The sequence below is a fragment of the Arachis ipaensis genome, chromosome B06 (genome assembly GCF_000816755.2).
Source record: "Arachis ipaensis cultivar K30076 chromosome B06, Araip1.1, whole genome shotgun sequence".
Lineage (NCBI taxonomy): Eukaryota > Viridiplantae > Streptophyta > Magnoliopsida > Fabales > Fabaceae > Arachis > Arachis ipaensis.
In genome coordinates, this window is record NC_029790.2 from 29,642,597 (window position 1) to 29,651,295 (window position 8,699).

The following is an 8,699-nucleotide window of genomic DNA, read 5'->3' on the forward strand; positions in this document are numbered from 1 at the left end:
TATTTTAGCTTCTCTTAATTTTCTCTTCAGAGTCCTTTCAGGTTCTGGATCTGCTTCCACAAGAATGTTCTTATCCTTGCTCCTGCTCATATGACAAGGAAGAATGGCCAGAAAAATGATAATAATAATAATAATAGAGATCCTTTATACCACAGTATAGGGATCCCTTTGTGAGTGGAAGAGAAGGGGAGACAAAGAATGTAATATAATGGAAGAAACACAACTGTGAGGAGGCTAGGAATGTGAGATGAGATGTTAGGATATGAATGAATAAATAGAATGAGATGGGGGAGGGATAATTTTCGAAAATTATTTTGAAAAAGGAGTTAGTGCTTTTTGAAAATTGGTTTTTGAAAATTTGTTAGTATTTTTTTTCGAAAATTTTTTTTTTTTTTTGAAATTTAAGTTTTAAAAATTAAAATAATTAATAAATTAAAAATAAATTTTGAAAAAGGGGAGAGATATTTTCGAAAATGAGAGAGCGAGTTAGTTAGGTGGTTTTGAAAAAGTTAAGAAACAAACAAAAAGTTAGTTAGTTAGTTGAAACAAATTTTGAAAAGATAGGAAGTTAGGAAGTTAGAAAAGATATTTTGAAAAGATATTTTTGAAAAAGATAAGATAAGAAGATATTTTTGAAAAGATATGATAGAAATTAGTTTTTGAAAAAGATTTGATTTTTAAAATCACAATTAATGACTTGATTCATAAGAAATCACAAGATATGATTCTAGAACTTAAAGTTTGAATCTTTCTTAACAAGTAAGTAACAAACTTGAAATTTTTGAATCAAAACATTAATTGATTAGTTATTTTCGAAAATTTTATATAAAAATAAGAAAAAGATTTTTGAAAAATATTTTTGGAATTTTCGAAAATAACTAAGAATTTTGAAAAAGATTTGATTTTTGAAAAAGATAAGATTTTCAAATTGAAAATTTGATTTGACTCATAAGAAACAACTTGATTTTAAAAATTTTTGAAAAAGTCAATTCAATTTTCGAATTTGATGAGAGAAAAAGGGAAAGATATTTTTTTGATTTTTGAAATTTTTATGAAAAACATGAAAAATTATGCAATGCATGAAATTTTTAGATCAAAACATGTAATGCATGCAAGAATGCTATGAATGTCAAGATGAACACCAAGAACACTTTGAATGTCATGATGAACATCAAGAACATATTTTTGAAAAATTTTTAATGCAAAGAAAACATGCAAGACACCAAACTTAGAATTCTTTAATGCTTAGACACTAAGAATTCAAGAATGCATATGATAAACATAAAAATCATCAAGATCAAACAAGAAGACTTACCAAGAACAACTTGAAGATCATGTAGAACACTATGAATGCATGAAATTTTCGAAAAATGCAAGATGCACATGCAAATGACACCAAACTTATAATGTGACTCAAGACTCAAACAAGAAACAGAAAATATTTTTGATTTTTATGATTTTCTTATTTATTTTTTTTTTTTGGATTTTTATTTTATATTTTTCGAAAATAGTTTTGAAAAAATAAGGATTCCAAAATTTTTAATATGAATTCCAGGAATCTTGCCATGTTAGTTAAAGCTTCAGTCCAGGAATTAGACATGGCTCACTAGCCAGCCAAGCTTTCAATGAAAGCTCCGGTCCAAAACACTAGACATGGCCAATGGCCAGCCAAGCTTCAGCAGGTGATCGTGGATCAACAGCGGGTAGATGAGCAACAACTAAATTGCTCTTGATAACAATTTGCAAGCCTCAGTCCAAATAAATTTAGACATGGCTTTATAGCCAGCCAGGCTTCAACATGCTTCATGAAACACTAGAATTCATTCTTAAAAATTCTGAAGCCATAGAATAATTTATTTTTGAAAACATTTTTATTTATTTATTTTCGAAAACAAAAGAGAAATTTTTGAAAAATTTTTTTGAAAAATTTTTTTGAAAAGAAAACGAAAAGAAAATTACCCAATCTGAGCAACAAGATGAGCCGTCAGTTGTCCAAACTCAAACAATCCCCGGCAACGGCGCCAAAAACTTGGTGCACGAAATTGTGATGTCCAGGCTCGAATAATCCCTGGTAATGGCTCCAAAAGCTTGGTGCTTTGATCTTAATTCATAATTGTCACAACTTCGATACAACTAACCAGCAAGTGCACTGGGTCGTCCAAGTAATATCTTACGTGAGTAAGGGTCGAATCCCACGGAGATTGTTGGTATGAAGCAAGCTATGGTCACCTTGCAAATCTCAGTCAGGCGGATTTAAACATGATACTTTATTAGATTAAAATAAACAAAAAAAGGGATAGAGATACTTATGTAAATCATTGGTAAGAATTTCAGATAAGGGAATGGAGATGCTTTTCGTTCCTCTGAACCTCTGCTTTCCTGCTATCTTCATCCAATCAGTCTCACTCCTTTCCATAGCTGGCTTTATGTGATACATCACCACTGTCAATGGCTACTTTCGGTCATCTCTCGGGAAAATGATCCAATGCCCTGTCACGGCACAGCTAATCGTCTGGAGGCATCACCCTTGCCAATGGCTTCATCTTATCCTCAATTTAACATAAAAACTAATGAAAACATCCCTAAAAGTAACTAGATCCTACTAAAAACATACTAAAAACAATGTCAAAAAGCGTATAAATTATCCGCTCATCACTAACCCTCAATACTTAGCAAGAAAGCTAAGAATACAAGAGAACACAAGATAAAGGAAGCTTTGGTGGAAAGAACACTTTATTGCTCAAGTGTTTGTTACACATGACTCACACTCTAACTCTCACCCCCTATTTATAGCCATCCACCTCTTCAATGGATAGTTATGATTAAATCTAATCAACGGTCTAGATTAATCATCTAGAACCTTCGTTAGAAGTATCTATCTTACCACAACTTTCTAAATACTTCTAGATTCTTTCATACTACTATTTATACTTCTATATACATCCAAACTCTTCTAGAATACTCTATGACCTTCCAGAGTCTTCTAGAACTCTCTAGGATATTTCGGGACCTTCTAGGACATTCTATAACGTTCCAAAACCATCTAGAGCATTCTCAAATACTCTAGAAAACTATACAAATACCGTTAAATCTAGCCTTCTAAAATTTACTGTGACATCAGGCTGGAGTTTAGGGAGTCGCTGAAGCTGATGTAGCATATGGAGGCTCAGATGGAGGTGTACCAGGCCCATATGTGCACCACTTGTATCAACCCTGTTGGTGGCAACACCGCTGCCATCAAGTGGCAGCGGTAGCGCTGGTGGCACATGGGCATCGTCACCGCTTCCTGCACCGCCGACTCAGGGCCACAGGACTGACAACGACAATGACTACCTGGATTTGTAAATATTAAGTTTTTGTTTTAATGTTTCATACATTTATTTGGTGTACTTGACTTTTATTTAATTTTCACATTATATTATTTATTTATTTTAAATAAAAATTCTTCATTATTTATGAATTGACCACTAATTGTATGAAAAAAATTAAATTTAAAGTTAAAATTGACCATTTATTTCAAATTAAAAAAAAAGACATTATCGTAGGAATAATCTTATGGCAACATGGCACGTAAAAACATACTTTGGCGCCAACATTATCGTCGGAAACATTCGACGATAACCAATTGGTTTTCTGAGATGGTAATCCGTTGCAAAATCTGACGGTAATTTCCATCGGATGAAATAAATCCGACAGTGCAGCGGGATTTATACCGTCAGATTATTTCCGATGGTAAATTGGTTACCATCGGATATATTTGAGAAATTCGATAGTAAATCAAACGGTACTCAACGTTTTTTGGTAGTGTAATTCCTGGAACAATAATTATAAACAAAACCTGATTATTTTAGAATTGCAATGATTTATTAATTTAGCATCAAATATCAATTTTAAATAATATAAAAAATTATTTGATATGTTCTAAATATAGCAGATTATTATCATGGCCCTGAAAATCAAACTGGATCGCCCGGTTAAATCGGGAATTCGCGTTGAAAATGGTCCGGTCCGATGCCTAAAACTATAGATTTAAAAATTGTTCAAAAATCGCTAAATTGGCTGGGAATCGGCCGGTTAGACCGAACGGATAATCGACCAGTTCTTTAATCACTCAGCAAAAGCAAAGCCATTCTCTCTGAACTCTGAAGAAACAAAACCCAAACCAAATCCTAGTTTTTGAATTCGGTTCCGTTGCTGCTGTGTATGGCTATCGGCGAATCCGCGGCCTCCTCCTTCCTCCTTTCCGAAACTCAGGCTCTGTTCTAAATCGGCACGTCATCCATCCATCCGTGGCTTCTCTGTTCGAGGCTTCGAAGTGCTCGCCGTCGTGTTGCCGTCGTCTCACCGTTTGCCGTTGTCTCTTCACCGTCCTGCTCTCCGTCAAAAGTTAGTGGCACTGCGTTTGTTATTTTTTTTTTTCTTTTATGCTCTGTTGATCTGTTTTTTATTTCTGAATGTCGTGTCGCTTATTATGTTGCTACTACTGTTTTAGTGTTTTTTAACTTTTGAATCTGCTGTTTTTGAATTTTTGTTAATAGATTTATTGATTTTAAAATTTAAGGTGATTATTTATTGCTGTATTTTAATTTTTGTTGCTGATTGTCTTTTATTTTTGGCTCTCACTACAAGAAATAAGGGGTTTAGCCACGAAAAAAATTGTGGCTAAACTCTAAGATAACCGTAGCAACCATACATTGACTACGAAAGAATATTTGTGGCTAATCGGGGGTTGCATTTTCAATTTGCCACGATTTTAACGTTATTAGCCACAGTTTTAAACATCGTGGAGACCTTCGAAGAGCCACAATTTGTATATCATTGTCCACGTATAATGCCGTGGCTAAATAATTTGTGCAGGCCGGATTTTTCAGCCACAATTTTTTTTGTGGCTAACGTTGGGTTATTTAATCACATTATTTTCGTGGCTAACTCACTCTGTTTTTCAGATACAATCCGTAGCTAATTTGTGCTAATTTGTTCTAATTGAACACTTTTATTAAATTAAAATTATATTTATATATATAACATTAATCACAAAAATCAAACTTTTTAAATATATAATATCTAATATTTTTTCATAAAAAAAATTAATAATAATAATAATAATACAAGTCTAAACTTATATATAATAAGAAATAAAAAAATTTAACATAAATAAAATAAATTCTAATCCCTTCTAGGATAAATATATTTAAAATTTCAACTATTACTTATTAAATACATAAATTAAATGTCTAGCATATCACTGAATAAATTAGGCACTTTATCACTGTATTTTGATAACAAAAATTTATACAGAGCTGCCAACTGAATCTTGCATTGGTTTCTTCATATCCATAGCTTTTTCTCTAAAGTTTCAACCAGCTTCTCTAAATTTATCACAGTCCTGCATTTTTAGCACCAAAGACTTTTCCAATTTACAGCATTGCTCTACGTGCCATTACATCCAGAAATCGTACTAATAAATTTGCGTCATTATCTCGACTTTGTCTATATACATCAAGTTCCATAATGTCTTTTTCACCATTTTTCAAATGCCAAACTTGAATTGTTGTCCTTTTGACAGTTGTGATTTCTTTCGTAGAACTGAATACAAAATTGAATAAAAGAAATAAATTAAATATTAAAACTCAAAAAATCACGTAAAAAAATTAAAATTCCATATACCTTTGACATTCACGACTAAAAGGTCATTATAATCTTTTCTGGTAGGTACAATTGCTTGAAACTTATTTCGTCCAAATCTTCTGCAAACTCTTTATTGTTGTTGACATTCTGTGAATTTTGCTCCAAATCTTCTGCAAATTCTTTATTTCGTCCAAATCTTCTGCTAAACGAGCCTCTCCTAAATTATTAGGTTTTTGCTCCACAAAAAAATCTGCTAAAAAAAACTAACAAATGACACCAAAATTAAGAAAGAAAAAAAATCGGTGTTTTGAGTATGGAGGATACCCATCATATAATAGGATTCATATAGTGTGGTTAAAGAAATTGCTTTTCAGGTGCTGCAGAAAAGTAGGAGTTAAAAGACAACGTGAATGATGGAAAGTTATATTGGAATTTCTCCGTGATTACTTTAACTTTCCGCCAAAAACTATCTCAAGTTAAGTGCACATTAAAATTTTAAATCTAAAAAATTCAGCTTGGTCATTATTATCTAGACCGCCTTTTAACTTTCTTTAATTTTAAGAATATTTCTTTCTAATTTACTGTTTAATATGTACTAAATATATTTTAAATTATTTTATTTTTAATACAATAGTTATTTATTTATTTATTTTTAATGGTTAAATATGATTAAAAATTTAAATTTAAATTTAAATTTTGAATCTGTAATATTTTTATCTTTAATTTTTATTATAATAACAATAAATAACCAAAAAATTACTTTAATAAATATATGACTCTCACAATCTCTCATTTCATGCAGTTGATAGTTGACGATTCAAACAATTCACTATTATTTAATTATTTATCTATTATACACGAAACAATATAATAAAAGTTATACAATAAGTTTTGTAAATATTTTTACCTAAAAAATTTAATGTTTAATAAATTTTAATTACTAAATTAGTTACTAAAATTTTATTACATTAGGCAAATTAATTATCACATACAATTGTTATAAAAAATTTTACAAATCAATTTCTTTGTTACTTAGTAAAATTGCAAATTTTTATATAAGTGACTCATAAATTAATTAGTATTAATTTTTGTATAACGAAAAATCATTATAAAATAATTAATTAATGAAATATACCAATTAAATAATAGTATAAATAAAAAATTTAATTCATAATTTCACAAAATAATTTTTAAAAAGATAATTATGCATATAATAAGAGTACAGTACTCACAAAAATATATAGTGAGTACTAAACCATGTAAATAAAAACTAAATTTTTTTATTTATCCTCATTTTTTTAAATTTAAAAAATGATAAAATAATTTATTTTAAAAAAAAAACTAAATTTTTTGTTATACTTAAAAATTATTGAAATTTTTATTATCTATTCAAATTATATTATTTTAGCTAAATAAATTTTATCTTTATAATTAACTCAAATATTAGAATATTATCTTTATTTTTATAATTTTTTGTTTTATCTAAATTCATTTTTTATATTTTTAAATTTAATTTCATAAATATATATTAATGCCATAATATTTAAAAAAATGATACTATACATTAATAAACTTATTTAAGAAATTAATTTATTCAAAACAGGATAGTCATGACACGTTAATGTAAGCAGAAAGTACATGCGTACAGCTACGAAAAATATTGTGTGTGGCAAAAGGTTAAATTTTAGCCACGTAAAACTTATTTAAAAAAAATTAATTTATTCAAAACAGGATAGTTATGCCACGTTAATGTAAACAGCAAGTACAGCCACGAAATATATTGTGTGTGGCAAAAGGTTAAATTTTAGCCACTGTAACAATGTTTCGTACTAAATAGAAGATACACTCATTTATTTTTATCACGATTTAGTATTTGTAGTTAAAATTTGGTGGCTAAACCCCATCTTTGTGGTAGTGTCTGCTTAGTATGTTATGTTGATTGTTCTTGAGCCATTGTTTACCCAAGAATTATCAATTGGACTGCGTTTATATTTATTTTGGATTGCAGTATGAAAGATACTTTTTGCAACCGTTCCTTATCAATGAATAAAAAATGTCAGTTATTTGAAGCTCATCAAGTATATCAAATTTTTAACACAATANAGTGTCTGCTATGTTGATTGTTCTTGAGCCATTGTTTACCCAAGAATTATCAATTGGACTGCGTTTATATTTATTTTGGATTGCAGTATGAAAGATACTTTTTGCAACCGTTCCTTATCAATGAATAAAAAATGTCAGTTATGTCAGTTATTTGGTTCAGCCAACATCAAGAGAATCATTATATTAGCGATTTGGGTTTCGTGAAGAAACAAAAATGTAGTGAAGGAAAAATATGAATTAGAGATTAGAGGTGGTGACCACTATGAATTTGAGTACATAGATTTAACAAACAATTTACCAAACTTAAGCAATTGACTGCACCCAGTTTATTATGTTACGACACTTTGACTATGTTGATTATTACAAATTTGCCATAACCAGCATATCAAACAAGCTAGATTTTAAGAATTTACATAAATAAAAAATTGACACATACCATGTTAGAATAGTTTCTCAATAACTTTTTGGTGGAGACTTTGATCACTCCACGCTTTCAAAATTAAAATGTATAACAACTCAAGTGTATCCAATTAGCGATTTTGCTAACATGGAGAAGAAAGAGTAATATTGGATGTGTTGTAGATTTTTATTTTTTTTATTTTTGTTTCCCGACATTGACACCTTACCAAGCTCCTTCAGAATTGGTGGTGGCTGGGCTTCTACTATATGCGTCAATTATCACAACTGAGGGATGCCATGTGAAAAAGCATAAGAATAATTGATGAAAATCTGTCTTTTTGTCTTCTTTACTGCATTTATTATATATAATAATGCAATAATATCATAAATCATAATGTATTCGGGAAATTGATTAGTAGCTTTGCAATTTCTTTTGTCGTATTAAGCAATTTGCAAATGTTGACTCTCATAGTGTATCAAGTACTCAAGTTAATATGATTTCCACACTTCATCGTGTACATATATAAGGCAACTATTTAAATGAAAGTGATAAAAATACTTTTTTATGG